The following is a 20,682-nucleotide window of genomic DNA, read 5'->3' as shown; positions in this document are numbered from 1 at the left end:
AGAACGGTAGTTCTCTCTTCAGAGTACGAGGTTAGCTTGCAGTGCTGGTTCACAAGGGCTGTCGCTTTTGGAGGCATCTCCTGATTCATCTCTTAGACTGGACTAGAAATTAGTGTCGCTATTATACAAGAATCTGTTGGGGTTATGCTACATTTTGGACTGAGGTGCCTTCTGGGCTAATGCACGTGTTCTACACTCACTTTCTTATAGTCAGGGACTCAAACAGGTGCATTACAGTTCATCTATGGCTTGTAGAGTGATGTAGTTAATAGACCGGTGGACGCGATGCCGCTGGTCTAATTCCCAACTATACACGCCCGACACGGGGCTTAAGATAGGCGTCGAAATACAGACGCTTATCTTAATCCCGACGCCGGAAGCCCAACCCCCGCCATCCTGATCATCATAAAACGGGTAAGTATACTACTTAGCCCGGGGATGGGGGGGTTAGGTTTAGGGACGCACGGGGGTATGTTGGGTTAGGCACCACTGGGGAAGGTTAGGGTTAGGCTAGTGGAAGGGGGGGTTAGGGTAGTTTTAGGGTTAGGCACCACTAAGGGAGGGTTAGGGTACTTACGTCGGGATGTCCTCCTGTCGGGCTGCCGTAGTCGGGATTTGAACCGGCAGCTAAACAGCTATCGGTATATCAGTCCCATTAACTTGTAGACTTCGGACTCTCCATCTTATCTAAGGTACCTACATTAGTGTCATTGCATTACAGGGACAGTCAGCTCTGCTATCTTTTCCTCCTAGGGTTCTAGCCTCACTGAGGTTCCTCTGAACATTTATAGAGGAGTACCATGATATCCATTGATCAGTTAAGTAGTCATTGGATACGTATATAAATATTTTACAATATTGGTAAATACAGAACCAAACTCCCTTGTATGAAGTATAGCAAATAGGTGTGGCCATAGAACAGTGTTGAACGCCCTCATTGTGTCCAGACTTAATAAAATATCTGGGTATTAGCCACACCCGAGGAGGCCGCCACCGCCGCTATAGCCGTCCTTATCCCCCTCACAGAATGACAAATCCCAATTGATGCGAGGTAAGCAACTCCGGCAGCATCACCTGCAAGCGATCCTCCATGATTTTAGCAAGTAGTTTGGCATCAGTATTTAGCAGACTTATGGGCCTATATGAGTCTAAGAGAGCAGGGTCCCTCTGGGGTTCAGGAAGCAAAATAGTGTTTGAATGTGTAAAATGTGGGAAAGGTCATTAAATAAACCGACTAGAGCTAGTTCCATTTGATGCTGCAGGAGTTTATAATATTCATTAGATAGGCCATCGGGGCCAGGAGACTTACCCAGATGTAACTTGGAAATAGCCGACAACACCTCGTCCTATAGTTACGTCTCCACTAAGCAGCTCCCTCCGACTAGGGGTTAGTACAGGTAATGAGGCCTCAGAAATCATGCGCGCATGGGTATTATAATCAAAAGGTAAATCCTTATATAGAGCTGAATAATAAATCTCAAATTGTTTCACTATTTCCTGTGTAGAGGTCACAGTCATATTAGTGGAAGGGTCCCTGAGTGCTGTTATATACGTCCATTTGTGCCAAGGTCTTGACATCTTGGCTAGTAAACGGCCAGCTTTGTTTCCCCATCTAAAGAATTTATGTTTAGTAAATAGGATATCCTTCTTCGCCTTGGCTAATAAATGGTTATTAAGTGGTTGTTTCACCTGAACATATGCCTCCTGTGAGGCGGTAGTAGGATACGCAATATATATCTGTAGGGCAGAGGATAACGTCTTAAAAAGAGAATCATAAATAGCCCTAATTTCCTTTCGTTGCATAGAAACATATTCTATTATATGCCCCCTTAAGACCGCCTTTGACGCTCCCCAAAACACAGTAGGATTATCCCAGGCGTCCGACTTGTCATCTTGATAATTCATCCACTGAGTAACCAAAAAGGTTTTAAAATTATCAGATAGCTACAAATATGCTGTGAAGCGCCAAAAACTTTTGGCCCCTAGATGCATGTCCCAAAGTAAAGGTTATGGACACTGGGGCGTGGTCTGACACTAGGATCGCATGAATCCCAGTATCCTGAACAGTAGAAACTAAAGTGTCAGAAACAAAAATGTTATCTATTTGGGACCACGAATTATGTACCGCTGAGTGAAATGTGAACATTTTACCAGTGGGATTCAAAAGTCTCCATACATCAGTGAGCTGGAGGGTTGTTGTAAGATTTTGAAGTTGTTGCCATGCTGATTGTGCCCTAGATTGCGGGACTGGTTGTCTATCAAAAGAGAAGTTCTCCACCCAGTTAAAATCTCCTGCCAATATCATCGGAAAAGTAAGGCGTTGGGCCAGAATTTGTGTTATTTGCCCGATGAAGTCATGAGGAGTAACATTGGGAGCATACGTCCAGAATGAGGTACCTATCATCTGGATCAGCTACAGTGTTTAAAATGGAATAATGCAGATTTTTGTGGAAAAGGATGGCTACTCCCCTGACTTATCTGCAATAGCTTGCTGACACACATTCTCCTATCCATGGAGCCCTAAATGCAGTACCATCACCATCTAACCAGTGTGTTTCTTGAAGGAAGATAATGTCTGAACAAAACTTTTTGAAATTATTGACTACCCTTTTCCTTTTAATTGGCGAATTTAAACCTCCCATATTCCAAGAAATTAGTTCAAGCTTAGCATTTGGTACAGTCTCAGTGGCATATCTATAATGGGTGCAGTGTGTGCGGGATACACGGGCCCCCGGGTCCAGGGTGGCTCCGCACAGCAAACCCTGCACCCATATTATTTTAAACTTACCTGTCCGTGCTCCCGCGTTCGGCGTCAGCGCTGCTCAGAACACCGGAATATGGCCGTCAAGGCCATTTTTCTGGTGTTTTGCACATGCGCAGTAGACTCCGGGCACACCCTAGTGCCCAGAGTTTACTGCGCATGCGCAGAACGCCAGAAAATGGCCACTGCGGCCATTTTCCCTGCGTTCCGCGCATGCACAGTAGACTCCGGGCACACTCTAGTGCCCGGAGTCTACTAATGCTCTGGTGGCTGGCCAGCCGCTTCAGTCGGCTGCCGGCCACCAGGGAGAGAGGAGTGGGCCCCGCACGGGGAGTGGGCCTCCTCCTCTCTTAAGACGCCCCTGTACGGTCTGCACAGGTGAACTCACCCCATCAGCCATGTCTAACCAATTCCTAGTTTAGGGAAATTGAAAGTAGAAACTGGTACCAGATGTTCTAGCCGTTCTCCATCCCAGCCTGCGGAGACAGCTTCAACCCTTCCACCCATCACCATGGGTGCAAGATCCCCCCCCCCCCTCCCGCCCGGACAGCAGGGAGAGGAGAGAGAGAAAATAGAAAACAAACAAACACATACAATGCTTCAAACTCCAATTTTAACATTTTCCAAAACTTAAGCTGGATACACACTTCAAAGATTTTCTGTCCAACCATCCAACTAGTTGATGGTTGGAATGAAAATCTGGTAACGTATGGAAGTAACTGATGATCAGCAATTTGCTCCTAAATGCCAGAAAACAGATGAAGATGGTGTCAGACAAGTTTGTTAAATGTTTCATCTAAACAATTTGTTCAAACAACAGTTTTTGTCCATTTTCCGCCGTTTGGGAGCAAAAGCCTAATTTTTCGTAAATGATGTACATAGAGGGTATATAAAAAATATTAATAGGTTTGTCATTTATCATTTTATTTTTTTGTTTTAGAAGTGTATTAAGTACACAGTTAATGGAACCATATACTATAGAATGTCAAAAGTAAACACATTTTTCAATTATACCATGTGGCGGGAATAGTACAAAGCATATTAAGAAACAACATAGCTCCCATTGCCTTACAATTACAAATCAATCTCGTGGAGGAGACCTTGAGGGTGAGCGATTCAGCATGAGTTTCTGCTTAGCTGTTACTGGATCATCATATACAAATGATTGTCCATTGTCAAATGCCCTTAGTTTGGCCGGGTAAAGGAGGGCAAAACAATGGTTGTTGACGTGCAAATAACGGCATATTTCATATTGCATACATCTGTGTACTAAGCGTTTTGTAAATGAGTATTAATGTATACTGTAAGTTGAACTATTAGTTTCAACCACTAGATGCTGCTAACATAACATAAACGTAAAGTATTTACTAGGAGGACTGTATAGCATTCTATTACTCTGCTATTTACTGAGTTCTAGACTATCAAAATGTGTATACATAAAGAGGTTGCTATTTCTTAATTACATAAAGAACGTATACCATTCACATCGTTTTAATGACTGTATATCCGGGCCCAGATTATTTATTTCTTTATTTTTAGAAAATAATTTTTCTTGTTAACAAAAGAACGTCGGACTAATAAATAAAGTAGATGTATTGGGTATGCTTCACAAATTGCATAATTCCAACCACCATCCCTGCCCCGTACACCGCACGTGCCACATTGCTAGTGTCAGCGTCCTCTATAAATGACTGTATAAAGACCACACCTTGGCCATGTTAGTGGCTAGTGTGAAAAGATGGCCCTAGGCCGGGTGGCTAGTGTAAGCAACAGACCCAATTCGGGCCACATCATTTAATAACTGTTCTGTCTCCGTGTGCCACCTCATTCACCTTCATAACCTGTTCCCACCCACTGCCAAGTGACGATGTCAGTGTTGCTCCCTCTGAGGTCACTCTAGTAGGATAAACCATAAGAGACAAGAGCAGAGTGAACAGGGCCAATAATACCCCTTTTCCACCTAAATTCCGGATCTGACCTGGGGTTGGAACAAAGTTCCTATCCGGATCAGACCCGGAATTTAGCCGGCGCCGACTCGGGATATTCCAGAGTCGGAGCCGCTCACACCGCAGTCGGGTCTGCATAGACCCCGCTTTCCCGGCGTGAAAGTGGTCGCTTGGAGATGACGTCATTTCCAAGCGCCACTAAATCAGCCGGCTAGCAGCGCACTCCAGGTCATCGTGACCCGGAGTGCGCTGTTCTCACAGCAGGGTTTCACGGGCTGCGCCAGTGTTAATCCCTGCTAGTTATCTGGGTTGGATTGCCGGGTCACTCGACCCGGCGATCCAACCCTCCCCCCTTTTACACCAGGGAGCTGCCCGGGTTAACCCTTCAAAAACTCGGGTTTTAGCTTCGGTGTAAAAGGGGTATATGTGATTCCTAATTCACTAATCTTAGCCGCATATGATCTGCGATCCTGAGCTGATCAGTAGTTCTCTACTGCAGTCATCAGATACCCCAACAGGTCCCGTTTCTAGATGCCTTTAATAATGCACATGTGATTTAATCTATTTTGGTGGATCAGTAATTAATCCCACTTTTTCCACAGATAGATATCCTTAAAATATGACCTGCTACTTGAGGACTGGAGTCGAGCACCACTGACTTATGAGAGTAGTAGTTGCTCTCTCGTTATTCTGTCACTCATGACCTGTCCCCAAAACTGGGACTGCAGTTAACAATCATCAAAGCTAATTTGGTCCATATTGGAGCCATCAATTGCCAAACATTCCAAATATGTCCCATTCCCACTATGGAGTAAGGTTTATGTAGATCAGTGGTTCTCAAACTCAGTCCTCAGGACCCCACATAGGTCACATTTTCAAGGTAACCTAGCAGGTACACAGGTGTATTCATGACACATTTTAAAAGATCCACAGGTGGAGCTAATTAATATCACTTGTGATTTTGCGAGGAGACCTGGAAAACATGCACTGTTTGGGGTCCTGAGGACTTAATTTGAGAACCTATGATGTATATAAACAATTCCCAACATCAGGGACCCCTAACAGTGCATGTTTTAAAGATCTCCTCAGTAGCATAAGTGAAATAATTATCACCACCTGTGGATCTTTTAAAATGTGTCAGCCAGTAGTGACTACACCTGTGTACCAACTAGGATATCTGTAAAACATGCACTGTTAGGGTTCCCTGAGGACTGGATTTGGGAAACACTGATGTACACACTGATACCTCTTTTCCACCAAAAACCCAGGTCCGACCTGCCACTGCCGGGATCTGTTCATCTGCTGGCTGCCGCTGCCGGGAATCGGCCGGCGGTATTTCATACCGATTCCCTCCTCACAGAATCACAAGTGAAATAATTAGCTCCACCTTTTAAAACATGTCAGTGAGTAATGATTACTCCTGTGCACCTGCTGGGTGACCTGCAAAACGTGAACTGCGTGGCGTCCTGAGGACCGAGTTTGAGAACCACTGGTGTAGTGTAGTATAGTGTACAGGCAGACACACCAATTACACTGAGTGACAGGCTCGGCCGGCCGGGCCAGGCCGGGCGTGCCCACAGCTCTTCTACTAGCCAGCCTTCTTCTTCCCCGGCAGCTCTTCTCCGCCCATCTTCTTGCTCCAGAATCCCCACAGTCAGGGGCAGGCTGGGCCAGGGAGCAGGGTCTCCCTCCTGAGTTCCAAAAGCCCGTCCGCGTCTTTTCCCCCCCGCGTCCCGCTGCCAACCTGCGCTGCGCCTTCTCCCTCCCAGTCTCTGTAGCCCTTCACCCTCCCGAGTCCCTACAGCCCTCCACTGGGAGGGGACAAAAAATTCTCGCACAGGGCGCTAATCCACCTGGAGCCGAACCTGTGTATGGGCAATAAGCAGGTCGCCTGTACAGCAGATGCACTGATATATCTGCTGATACATCGGCCATGTGCTGTGCTGCTCAGCCGATGCGATATGTCTGTGAACGACATTACAGGTTAGTGTTTAAAAATGTTAGAATGGAGATTGTTATTTTGCTCCTGCTGAAATACCCAATTCTAGACCACCACTTTAATGAGTGCTGCCAGGTCTGGCGAGGGGGACTATCCCTCTCTGGGAGTAGATTTAGGATACACTTCTAAAAAAAAAATAGTATTATTAAATGGCAATTTAAGATTTCCAAAGCAGAACACAAATAAATTAGATGATTGTGTAATTACTTCACAGTGCTCCACCCAAATTATGGAAAATATAACAGAATAACATGCATATTAGTCATTGCCTAAGACAACTGGACATATAATGCAACAATAACATTATTTCTAAAAATAGATTTCAAAAAATACCACCTGTCACTTACACTCCATGAAGGCGGCCATTTCATGGACTGTACCAGTGTTCATGGGTATAGAGCCTATCACCCAGTTACACAAAATGGCTTCCTCAACTGTGTGTAGGTGAGAGGTGCATTTTAAACATTCCATCACACCTCCCAATTGCCCAGATTTGCAGGACAGTCACCATCCATTATGATGCAGGACAATTGACTTAATTCCAGGACAGTTGGGAGATGTGTGTTCAGTATACCGATTTCAAGTACATGCAGTGGTGCTGAGAGGGGGGCGGGGTACTACTTACCTTGGCCCGGGCCTGTTGGAGGGGCCCTCTGGTTGCCCATTCCAGCTGCTGAGCAGGCCCCCGAAATATGCCCCCTCAGTATTGCCCATCAGATGTCTCAATGACCCTGGGCACATGCAGTATTAGAGGGCTGTAATAAGAGGAGAGGTTGGGCATGGACCAGCGCTTCAGAAGTGGGGATGACCATCGATAGTTAACTATCATCGATGTTTAAACACTGATGGTCAATGTTTTTTTCAACGTCTGCATTTTTTTTCTCATGTGCCAGGACACAGAGGGTCTGAATCAGAGCCGGACGCTATTTGCGCTCGCTCGTTCAGAAAAAGGGGCTGGCTATTTAAATTGAGCGCTCGCTCTTTGCGGTCTGGTGACACCTCTATGTCTGAGCGAGCGAACGAAATATGCGCTCGCTATTTTGTAAAGACGCCCCCTGGCCGCTCGCATCATACGTCATCTCCGCTATTTATTTGATTAATCGAGTACATCGAAAGACATCTGAACTGCTCGCAGTGCTTGTGGTTGGATTTTCCTACCGCAATCATGCGAACAGTTCAGGCTAAGAAACAACCAAGTGACATGGTCGATGATGCTGCTTTGTTAATTATGCACACCCTTAAAACGCCCATTTTGACCTTTTGGCACGCCTGCGTTCGGATCTCCACTCCCCGTTTTCAAGCACCTTCCCCTGTTACCATCCACAAACGCCTCCTCCTGTCACTCAAATTAGCAGGCACTCGCTATTTTGCGAGCACACAATTTCCGACCGCAATGAATGGTTCGCGTATGCTTATTACAACCCATACGCATGTGCAGTTGTGCGAACATCACTCGGAGGAAACGAGCGGCCGCTTACGAGCGGCTCTGAATCGGGCCCTGAGTATGGCTCCGTTCCCTAACATGACTCGCAGAGCCCCACCTCCACTCCCTGATTGGCAAGTATTAAAGCATAGAGATGACCATCAATTGATGAAACCATTGATGTTTGCCAACCGATGACTTCATACCATCAATGTCACTCACAGATGGTACTTTCAATTGTACCATCGATGGTGAACCCACCGATGGCCATCCCTATTCAGAAGGGATGTTCAAACTTGATAACATAACCATGCTCCTTTCTCTGCGTTAAAAATAAATTACTTTTGGGAGGAATGTTCCATTTGGAATCATATTTGCAAAATGACAAAAAGTTGAGGAGTATTTATTGCATATATTACAGTATAATGGTGTACAAACTTTGGCCCTGATTCAGAGCCGTTCGTTAACAGCAGTACGCTCATTGCGTTCCGATGTTGTGACACAGCGCATGCGTCGGTGTTACACTGCGCATGTGCGTACGGCAGATTGCGAAAGCAGTTTTTTTGGATAGCACAAAACCGAACGCAGGTGGAAATCATACCTGCTAATGTCTGGATTACACAATCAATTAGCGTACATTTGTGGGGGATTATTTTGGCCTCAATTTGTGGTTTTTGGACTATTGTAACAATAATGTCATCATGTTTAGGTTTTTGGGCTCATTTTGTTTTTGCAAGGTGAATTTGCATCCTTAGGTAATGTTTTAAACGTTCCTTAAAGAGCCATTTTTTTCAAATGTAAAATGTTTTTTTTGAACGTTGTTGCCTTGTGGGCCCGGATTAAATGTAACCCATTTTGACAATAATGTCAGAATACAAAGTCGTACATTTTATGTAAATTTATTGCTATCCACAAAAAAAAACATGCACATATTTTACACAAACATTTTTGGCAGTGTTCATTCCACAATATTTACTAATTGTGCAAACAATACATTTTTGGTAAACGTAAATCAAAAAATTAAAAACAATTCACAAGAAAGGAGAGGGGAGTTTTGGCCAGAAAGGAATATGGGGCAAGCACAGAAGGAGTGTGGGAAAAGTAGCCAGTGCTGTCAACGTTTTTTCGCCCGTTTGGCTGGGGGAGGGAGGGCGCCAGACCGGGTCCGGGATGTCATCGGGCTGGCCTGTCCAGAGGCAGATGTTGTGGCCTCTGGACTAGGCACAGGGCTAGGCACATTTGGAGGATTGGCTGATGTTGTGCCAGAGGTGGAGGATCCTGATGTTCCGGCAGGAAGGGAGGTCGGCTCCACCATGTGCTGGCGAAAGAGCTGCTCCAGGGCATTGGCGATGCTGATGTTGGCCCTGGTATTTTCCGCCAGGGCCTGACCAATGGTCATGTTGGCTGCAGCATTTTGCTCCAGGGCCTCAGCCACCCGTACCAGACTGGCGTCCATCCTCTGCAGAATCTCCATATGGAAATCCGATTTAAAATTGAGTTCTGTGAGGAGGGACACTGCCTGCGAGGGGGATTGCCCGGGACTGGCTTCTGCAGGGTCCTCAGCCGGGTGTACTGGTTCCTCCCCTGCAGAGCCAGCAGAAATTCTGCGGCCAAGGCTCCCCTCTGGAGCAGACTCATCCACCTGTGTCTCTGTTTAAAAAATGAGAAAAGAGTCACATTAGAATCTACATATTGGCACAATAACATTTCAGAGTTGGTGACATCACAATATTTACCTGGGACAACATGAGGAGCCGCAAAGTCTGGCATGTCCGTATCCATGTTGGACACGCCAAACACCTCCACAGGCTGCACACACCCCTGTGCCAGCTCTTCTAAATCATTCAACTCCAATGACACAGGGGTGGGACCCCCACCTGTCCCCCTTGCATGCCTAGCCCTGTCCGCCATTTTTTGCTTCAGGCGATATCTGAAGTCGGCCCATCTGTGGGTGAAATTTGAGCCATTATCCTTTTGTTTAAAATGGGTTTTGGTTTTAGGGGGGGGGCAAGTGTTTACTTACCGCCGTTTGACATCCCGGGCTAGACGGACATAATCACCCACCCTATTGACAGCAACGGCTACCTCTTCCCACATTCTCCACTTCTGGCTTGCACTCATATTCCTGTCTGCCTGTGGCAGGATGTCCACACACTTCTGAATCAAAACCTCCATCTCCTTTCTTGTGAATTGTGGCTGCCTTTTCTTTTTGGCAGCTTTGCCCGGAATACTGGGCCCGGCAGCCTCTTCCATGTCATCCTCCTCACCTATTTGTGTAAATTTGGAGAATTGTCAACTTCACAACTTGCACAATAGTATGTTTCTAATTAATCATTGTGTCAAAATGCCTGAAATACTTACCGCCAGACTGTTGTCCATTGTTTCCCTGGTCTGTAGCCATGTCTGAGCTCCAAACAAGAAATACACCAGAATGTTTGGTTTGGCTCGTGACGTATTTATACATGCGTCCTTATTTTTCGGCCGCATCATTGATTGTGCGTTCCTATGATCCCTCCTTAATTTGTGCGGGAAACTAAACACTATTTATGGCTTGGGGCGTCTCGAGTCGAGGTGGCGTTTTTTGATTGTTGGAGGTTACGTTGGTTGGAGTTGATTGTTGGCGGGTTTTGGAGTTTGCGTTGGTGGAAGTAGTTTATTTTTGATATATTTGCTTTTTTTTTTTCCGTTCGCATTTTTCTGTTGGATTTCTTTTTGGCGTTTCTTGTTTTGGTAAGTTTTTGGAAGTCTAACTTTGGTTCAATTTGTGTCTCCTTCTGTTTCTGAATTTTCTAACGTTTTTTTCTCGTCATTTCATCTCTCTTAGGTTTTTTTTTGGCTCTGCCCCAAAGACCTTTTGATCCGGAATCTTATATATTATCTCTTGGTAAGTTCATTTGTTTAATTGTTTTGTAAATGTTCATGTTTGTCTTTACGCAACTTTGGGTGGCCTTACACTTGTTACCTTTGTTTTTCTAACTCCGAAATGTTTTAAAATTGTTTTTTTTTTGTAGCTGCGTATTTTGCAACTTGTATTTGCAAACTAATTAGCGAATTTTTATTAGTTTCTATTGTGACTTGTATTTGCAAAGTAATTAGCGCATTTTTATTAGTTTCTATTGTGACTTGTATTTGCGAACTAATTAGCGCATTTTTATTAGTTTCTATTGTGACTTGTATTTGCAAACTAATTAGCGCATTTTTATTAGTTTCTATTGTGACTTGTATTTGCGAACTAATTAGCGCATTTTTATTAGTTTCTATTGTGACTTGTATTTGCGAACTAATTAGCGCATTTTGAAATACTTATTCATCCCGTTAAATTGTTTGAGTTTTCCCTTTAGCATTTGTTGCTTACATTTGGCCCCAATTTGACGTAGTGTGCACAATGTCGTTTTGCTCTTTGGCCAAATGTGTGTTTCTCCCCTTTTATGTTTTGTCTTGGCCAAAATTTGGAAACAGAAATGCCCAGCATAACATGATGTATTTTTATGTTGTGATTATTTCCAGTTTGCACGTATCATGACAATACCCCGGCATGTAAGCATCAATGGATGGTATCATCAAGCTAGGTTTTTTTTTATTTTGGGGGGGGGTTAAAAAGCCTTATAGTCCAATCTTGCAATTTCAGGTTGATCTGGGTCGGATTGTTCTGGCCATGCTCCCGGAAGCCGACCAACCTCAATCTCGTCCCAGGCGTAGGCATCGTAGGCGTGCAAGGCCCCAGATATTTCGAACACGTGTAACCCTTTTTGGAATGCCCGATGATGAGGTTTTAAGACGCTACCGTCTTCCTCCCAAAATCATCATAGACACTCTCTCATTAATAGAGAGTGATCTTGAGCGGCAAATTGACAGTCCTACAGCAATACCACCACTTACGCAATTTATGGCGGTGTTACATTTCTGTGCCCCAGGATCGTTTCAAACAACAGTGGGAATAGTGGCGGGCATCTCACAATCCTCCTTTTCCCGGATCCTGAGGGCAGTGATGGAGGCACTTTTCAAGCACCTCCATCATTTTATTCAAATGCCTTTGGATATGGGTGCCCTTAGTGTGGCCCAGGCCAATTTTTACCAAATAGCTGGCTTCCCACACATCATAGGGGTTGTGGATGGTACTCACATACCACTTCAGCCTCCAGCATGGCTGGAGGCCATATTTAGAAACCGGAAACACTATCACTCCCTGAATGTAATGGTGGTATGTGATGCCTCCCTCCAGATCCTGTCCCTGAATGCAAAATTACCAGGAAGTGCACATGACTCCTTCGTCATCCGGCAATCAGGGATATGGCACAAATTAACCAACCTACAAGCTGGTATGCGTGGCTTCTGGGTAAGTGGAGACCTTTAGTACATAACAATGTTAAGCTTCATACAGAGTGATCTTGATGTTGTCTATTCTTTTTCACAGGAGACAGTGGCTACCCTTGCACGCCCTGGCTGCTCACTCCTTATTTGGCTCCCACACCAGGGCCACAAAGTGTTTAATGCCGCACTTACAGCCACCAGGCAAGTGGTGGAGCGCTGTATCGGCCTTTTAAAAGGCCGATTCAGATGCCTCCACCGCTCTGGTGGCGAGCTCATGTATTTGCCGGATATGGTTTCGAAAATTGTGGTCCTGTGTGGGATATTTCACAACATCGCCATAAGGAGTGGTGTCCCAATGCAGCCAGAGGATGCCTTACCTGAGGATGGCCCCCCCGAGGTTGGTCGGAGGTCAGTTTGGGGAGGGGCCATACGCGATGATGTGGTGGCCAGATTTTTTAGGTAATTATTGTCAAAACAACAGTGTTTATACCCAATGTGGTAATGTTTGTTTGAGAACATCTAATTATTTTTTTTGTTTTTCTCCATCTTCTGTTTTTTCCCATAATCTTTGGCACTCCAACGATGACTATTTCCTGCCACCCTTAAAAAACCTGTATGTGGAAATTTTGGGGATATATTATGGAACCCATATTGCAACGCCATATTTGTGGAATCATGTTGGCATGGTCCTTCGTCAACCAGTTCTTGATTTGTTGTGTTTTTTATTTGTTTTGTTGGTATGTGTTGTATTTATGATTATCACTGTGTGTTTTGTTTGTGAGTGACCACTTTGATTTTGGAGTTATGTTGTGAATAAATGTCTTGAGAGTGTAATGTTGTACCTTTTTTTGAACGTTACAAGCAAGTGTAACCAGGTTCACACACGTTACATTTGCCTAAGGGGTAATCCAGTAATGACGCAAGTTGAGCAAAAATTTAATAAGTTTTCCGGGTCCAAACCAACACCCAAAGGAATCCTGTACAATCAGTTGGCTTCGTAATATCGGCCTAAGCAGCTTGCACCCCAAATAGGAACCTGTAAAATGTAGTAATATCTAATTGTGACTACACCAAAAAAGGGAAATGAGATTGTTACTGTAAGGTGTTTCTTGTGCCTGTTTTCCAAAAAAATACAACACACAATCTTAGTGACAAAAATTGCAAATCCTTGCAGGAAGAGTCTACTTATGTCAGTGTAAACAAGCTCTGATTTTGCAACAACGAATGAGAAAGAACGTTAATTTGAAAATATTAATTTATTTAAATTTAGCAAAAAAAACAAAAAAAAATAGTCCCTAAGGAGGACCGACATATGGTCAAGGACCACCAGCAGACCAATTATATTTTCCCGCATACGGGCCACACAGGCGGATAATTCAGCCCTACGCCTCTGTTCCTCTGTGGGTTAGAAAAGGGTGGGGATTAATACAACAATAATGAAACCACATTAAAAAACAAGCCAAAACAAACAAACCAACAATCAATATATTTGGCAACAAAGCATAATTACACCATTAAAACCCATCCTCCCAAAATAGTGTAGCCCAAAAATACAAGGCCAATAAACAAATTCCGACAGGTGTGATATGTGTATGGTGAAATCAGCAGTAACAGGTAAAGGCAACCCGAAAAATCAGCAAAAGTCTACCCAAAAACTCAAAAAAAGGGAACGACACATGATTACATACAAACAGTTTGTGGCGAAAAAGAAACAAAAACACAAACATACCGTTAGAAAAAACGGCAGCTCCAGAAGGCCCTCCCTCGTCCTCCTCGGAGGTGCCTCCATTCCCCAACGATCTGGGCGGGGTAATTTCAGAATCCGGGGATGGGGTAATTCGAAGAGGGGTGGTTGGAGGAGAGGGGGAATTGGGACGGAGGGGAAGGAGCCCAGAAATATCCGCCTGAGGGTCTTGGCAGGCTGGGGAGGAGTGGGAAATAGGGGAATTTGGGGTTGTGGAGGGTTGGCTGGGGGTTGGGGAGAGTGGGCGTGAGCGCCGTCTGGGATGACGATGACGCCGTAGTCTTCGCTGTGCCCCTAAAAGATGTGAAACAAATTGTGGTTAGTTTCAAAACAAATCCTAGAAAAACACTATTTTATGACACAAAAAAAACAAAACATGGCCATGCAGATATGAGTACAATGAATAAATATGACATACATGAAAAACATGGCCATGCAGATATGAGTACAATGCATAAATAGGACATACATGAAAACATGGCCATACAGATATGAGTACAATGAATAAATATGACATACATGAAAACATGCACACGCAGTTAGGGCCACAAAGACAAACATGAAAACCACAGTCCCTAAAACTTACTTTCTGCGATCTGCATGCGAAAGCAAGCCAGCAAGCGGGGCGTCCGCCGTTGCAGGTCCGACCACCTGCGCTCCAGCTGGCCGATCTGGCGGCGTGAGCCGAAGGAGCGCAGGCGGCCCCGTACCTCCGCATATGCGGAACGCTTTTCGCGGTTGGTGATGGGTGGAGGCTGGCTGGTGATCCGCCTATCCATCACCTCCGTTAGCACCAGCAGCTCGCGCCTGGTGAATGCGGAGGCTCTCATGATGGCAATGGTGTATTTGTTAAAAAACATTTTTAATAAAGTGCCAAAAAAAAATATGATTGGCTAATGTATTTGGGTAATTAACAGGACCAATTCTATTGGTTAGTGTATGAGTCATGTGTTCGACAGGGCCAGAAATCTCATGAGAGTTATGATAGGCTTGATGCAGTGACATGCGTAAGCAAATTTAAATAAAGAAATGAACCCCGGGAAATATGCGGGTAGAAAAACAAATAGAACAATTGTTTAATTGGGGCTAACATGTATTTTGACAAATAAAAGCGAATGTTTAAGCCGTACGTATTCTGCGGGTAAACACAAACACGGACAAGATTAAAGTTTATTGCATTGTGTTAAAAAAAACAAAAAAAACAATTAAGCTAATTGATATATTGATTGGCATGATACGATTGAGGGAGGTAGGCAGAATAAACGAGCAGTTAATCGAAATCTGACAGTCCCACTTCCGGGTTGTACTTGTGCGTGCGTTCCCTTCAAGCCATTTCGGGGATGTACGCTCGCTATTTAGCACGCTCGTTAGTTAGAGGAGGGGTCGCTTGAGTTTGGGGAGGATGTTTGGCTGCGTTCGAAAATACGAGCGAGTGCTTGAATTTACATTTTTTTTTACGTACGCCGAACGTACGAACGGCCATTTGCGTCCGGGTCTGAATGAGGGCCTTTGTGTGGTCTTCACAAATTTTGACATCCCAATGAAGTCTATTGAGTTGTTTATTTGTTGATGAATTTTTACATATAATATATATATATATACAGTATATATTGTTTGGTTTATAATTTTCAGGGAATGCTTGAGGGCAAGTCTCTATTGCTGAATTTCAAATCAGTGGTTTTCGTTATCCATTAGCAAATAAACTCTCGGACTGCAAATTATCTTGAAGCAGCACAAAGTAGGACCTCAGGTCGTCCAGTTTTCCCCTCCACCAATTTTACTTTTTCGTCATATTTTGTCTACTCAGCATCATAAATGTGAGTTTAATCCAAGTCCCCTCGTGATATTTAAGCTCCTGTCCATGGGAATATTTTAATCTGTTTTCTGTAACTGATCTAATCCCGCTTCTCTCTGCAGAGTACGACATCCATGCTAAGGGTTCCACTGCGAGACTAATGTATGTGATTACGGTTCTCAGTTTTAGGCTATTTAATATTTCTGTAATACATAAGTTACCAGAAGAGTACTTTATCAAGTCCATATCTGTTATCTCTACTCCTTTCCGAGTATAAAGGTGGGTACACAACTGAAAGATATATCTGCAGATCGAGTGATCTGCAGATATCTTTAGGTGATGGTCGTTCATACACACTGAATGGCCATCATCTATCCGGAGCCGCGGATCCTGCTGGCAGGGGGGTGGGCCCGCCCCGCCCCCTGGGCCCGCCCCCCTCCCTGCAGCTGCCGCTGTATGTGTGTACAAGAGGTCTGCAGACATATCTGTCCATTGGCTGTGCAGCACAGACAATGCAATGTGTCTGTGAACGACATTTCGCCTGTACACACTGGCCGACGGCCAGCAGATATTTTGGCTGATCAATTGGTCGGCCAATATATCAGCCGGTGTGTACCCGGTGTGTGTCTCTGTAAAAACACCTTTGTGCTATGGCCTTGCTTTTAAAGCTTTCAAACCAATTTCTCCATGCCTCCCTGCAGCCTACAGTATTAAGTTCCGAGCTTTAACGCTTGTGCACATTGCAGGTAATGCTGAAATGAACGCAAAGCCAAAGGTTATTTTTGGCAGCATTAATGGGACTTTAGCTGGATTTAAAACACATATTGTATGCCTGATTTCATGGCTTGAGAGTACCGCCTCACAATAATAACTAATAATCTTGTCCACACTGCATAAGAAGCAGAATAGATTAAAGTCTAATGGTGCGTACACACAGGGCGATCTGTTCAGCGATCGATATCGCTGAATGATCTCCCTTGAATTTCCTGGTGTGTTGGATGAACGATATAGTTCATCAACACACAAAAGATCACCAACGATGAATGACCAACGATCGCAAACCCCTATGGAGAATGTACAATATCGTCCAGGTTGGCCTGCATGCATGGCAGACCAACGATATCGTTATCGTCCATGCGGGAGCGCGCATCGTTGGTCGTTCATTGGTCGTCGGCTGTATAAAAATGAACGATATGAATAATTTAACGATGAACGATATCGTTATCGTTCATATCGTTCATTGAAATCGTACCGCGTGTACGCAGCTTCAGGGGAGAATTAATCAAATCTTCTAAAGACTGGACAGGTGGAGTAGTTGCCCATAGCAACCACAATCAGCTCCTATTATTTTATAGAATGCACTTGATAAATGCTAGCTAGAAAATTATACAATTTCTCCTAATTATTTAGATGTTTAAAACTTTAAATCTAACCTAAATTTGTAACTGCCCGACTAAATAAATACCCCAAATAAAAATTAAAAAGTCTCTTCCTTGAAAAAGTTGAAGTCAGTACAGTTTATATCCTGGAGACTCACTGGAAGACAGATGATGATTCCACCTTACGTGACGGTTGGATTGGCGAATGCCTTTCCGCCTCTTACCATTCCAAATCTCATGGTGTTGTAATTATTACTTGCCATATACTATTTTAAATACTGTACTGAATATGGAGAGACAATATATCCTGTTAGATATTTCCTGTTAGATGTTCAGATTCATGATGTGAAGTGCATCCAACAATATCTATGCGCCCTATAGTGGTTTAGACTCCTTCTTCCAAAGTATCTCTCAATTACTATTGGGCAGGGAGAATTATCGTCTTGTCCTTGGAGGTGACTTTAATACTATGGCTGATCCCTCTATTGACAAATTTCAGGTCCTGTCTAATCTGTCATCACCTCTTTGGAGTCACATTTCCCAATTGAGCTCCACCTATTCTCTGGTGGACCCCTGGAGGCTGTCCAATTTCACTGATAAGTCCTACAAGTTTAATTTGGGGGCTCAAGGGTCCCTTTCTCGTATGACTATATTCTAATTTCTGACACTTTTCTTATGGACACAGCCACTGCAGATCTCGGTGATATCTTTGTATCTGATCATGCCCCAGTGTCATTGGCCATAGTTCTCAGTGAATGCCCGTAATACTTTTTGGTGCATCTCGTCCCATCTTTTTCATTTTGATCAATTCCAAAAATGTCTTAAGTTAAAATGGGCCGAGTTCTCAGATGATGACAGGGACAACACTGTCTTGTTTGGGGAGTCTTCCAAAGCCATTTTGAGGGGCCATATTTTATCTTATGTGACTACACGGAATAAAGAGATTAGGACCAAACATGATGAGTTACAGAGATCCTTACGTACTGCACTACAAAATTATATCTCTAATCCTACTGATACCACCCATTTAACTTATACCCACTCTCGAAATTTGTTGGACAGCTCTCTTCTAGCTCAAGCTCAATTAAAGTTGGATTAAACTAAACAAAAATATTTCCTGTGGGGGAATAAAACTGGTACTCTTCTGGCTAATATGACCAAGTCTTCATCATGGTACGGCCCTCCGTGATCTCCATTCCAAGACCCAATTTACTAAGACCTCTGACATTGCCAAGGTGTTTCAGAATTACTATAAAATCCTTTATCAAGCCTCTCCTAATGACCCTGTCCTAATGGCCAAATTGCTTGATGAAGCAGACCTCCCTTGTCTTACTTTTGCCAGAAGGGACGTTTTAGAGGTCGAAATTACAGAAGATAACATAGCTCTTGCTATTACGGCCCTTCACACTAACAAATCCCCAGGACCCGATGGCTACTCCGCTGAATATTATAAATTGCTAAAACATGACATAATCCCTGCTCTTTGAAAGCTTTTTTACTTCATACAGGTGGAAACTCCACTCTTTTTGAAATTTGCCACCCTCACACCTAAGCCGCACAAAGATTTGACACTTCCCTCATCTTATCATCCTATTACTTTGCTTAATGTAGATTTAAAATTGATGGAAAAGATATTGGTGGACTGCCTGCAATCATTCCTTACCTCCGTACTTATGGATCACCAACTGGGCTTTGTAAGGGGTAGACATTCTGTCAAAGGGACTCGTACTGCGGTCACGGCAATTATGACTACTGCCCGGATTTCCCTAGTCTTCTTTTAAGTCTTGACACTACCAAAGTATTTGATATGGACTCCTGGTCATATATTTATGGCATATTAGCTAGAAAAGGGTTATAAACATGATTACATTTTTTATACTGAGCCCACCACCTTCTAATAAATGGGTCTCTTGGTGATGATCTCACTATGTCCAGGGGCACAAGACAGGGTTGTGCCCTATCACCCATACTTCTTAATTTGGCCTTAGATCCCATGCTTTGAGTGTTGCAGAATTGGTAATTATTTCAAGGGATTAACAATGGTTTTACTTTTTCATTAAATTACGTCAATTACTTTAAAAGTTATAAGAAAAACTTTGGGTTCCAATAGCGAGTGAAACACCCTGTAGACTCAATGAAGCATGTCACTTTATCAAAGCAGACCTAACAGGTCTTTGATTTCAGTGAACATCACGATGAACCATGACCAAATTATCTGGTGTCCATCACTATATCACAGTGGTTCTCAAACTCGACCATCAGGACCACAAACCGTTCATGTTTTCCAGGTCACCCAGCAGGTGCAGTCATTACTTACTGACATATTTTAAAAGATCCACAGGTGGAGCTAATTATTTCGCTTGTGATTCTGTGAGCAGACCTGGAAAACATGCACGGTTTGGGGTACTGAGGGCCGAGTTTGAGAACCTGTGGTATATCATATTCACTGACAGTCTTGCATTGCCTGGTTTAGCATTTTGGAGGTGCAGGCATACGGATTTTGGGGGCCAGGCTGGCAGGGCCATCACCTGGGGCGCTGTGGCCTAAAGGCCCAGCCGCAGTCTCCCCGCCAGTGCTGTGACCATTCTCTAGCTTGGTGGCCACCCAGTATAAGGGGTCAACCTCTCTCCTTTGACCACCATATGATATGGTGGGACAGAGAGTTTCCCTCAAACCTGGGCAACGCAGTAGAGCCAGTGGTGCACTGCAGCACTAGTGTAACAGGAAATAGAACTGGTAGCAGCTTATCAGAAACTTCAGCAGTGATGTAGAGGGAGCCGTAGAACACCCCATGCGCTATGGCCATCCACAGAGATCCCTAGCATGCGGCCCCGACATATTTGCATCCTAACACGGCACTGCACCCAGGCAGCTGGGGGGGAATCCTATCCCCTCCAGGCAGCCCTGTAGGGGATAGGGACTGTTTGAAAATTTTAAGCGTCCCAGGGATACTCAGCAGCAGCGGCCATGGCATGCCTGATGTGCCCTGCACTGACGCTTCATGCCATCTGACTGCCTGGGCAACACTGCACCAGGCCACCCACTCTCTTCCAGAAGCTTTTCAACAAAAAGAATGGGCAGCTCCCCCTTAGCAGAGACCCCAGAGAGAACTATGGCTCCAGGTACAGATAGGTACTGCTGTATTATTATTATCAATAATCATATTATGTTTTATGTATAATGTTCTTAGCTAAATGTGCAAAATATAGCATGTGGAACTACAGGTCCCATCATTCTCTGCCAGCCAAGTGCTTTTTGGGCGCTCAAGGACTTGTAGCTCTACAGCTGCTAGGGAGCCAATCTTTTCATATCTCTATTAGGGGC

The sequence above is a fragment of the Taudactylus pleione genome, unplaced genomic scaffold, assembly GCF_031769625.1.
Source record: "Taudactylus pleione unplaced genomic scaffold, aTauple2 ptg000711l, whole genome shotgun sequence".
Taxonomy (NCBI): Eukaryota; Metazoa; Chordata; class Amphibia; order Anura; family Myobatrachidae; genus Taudactylus; species Taudactylus pleione.
The sequence above is the reverse complement of the archived record's forward strand: the minus strand, read 5'-3'. Positions refer to the sequence as shown.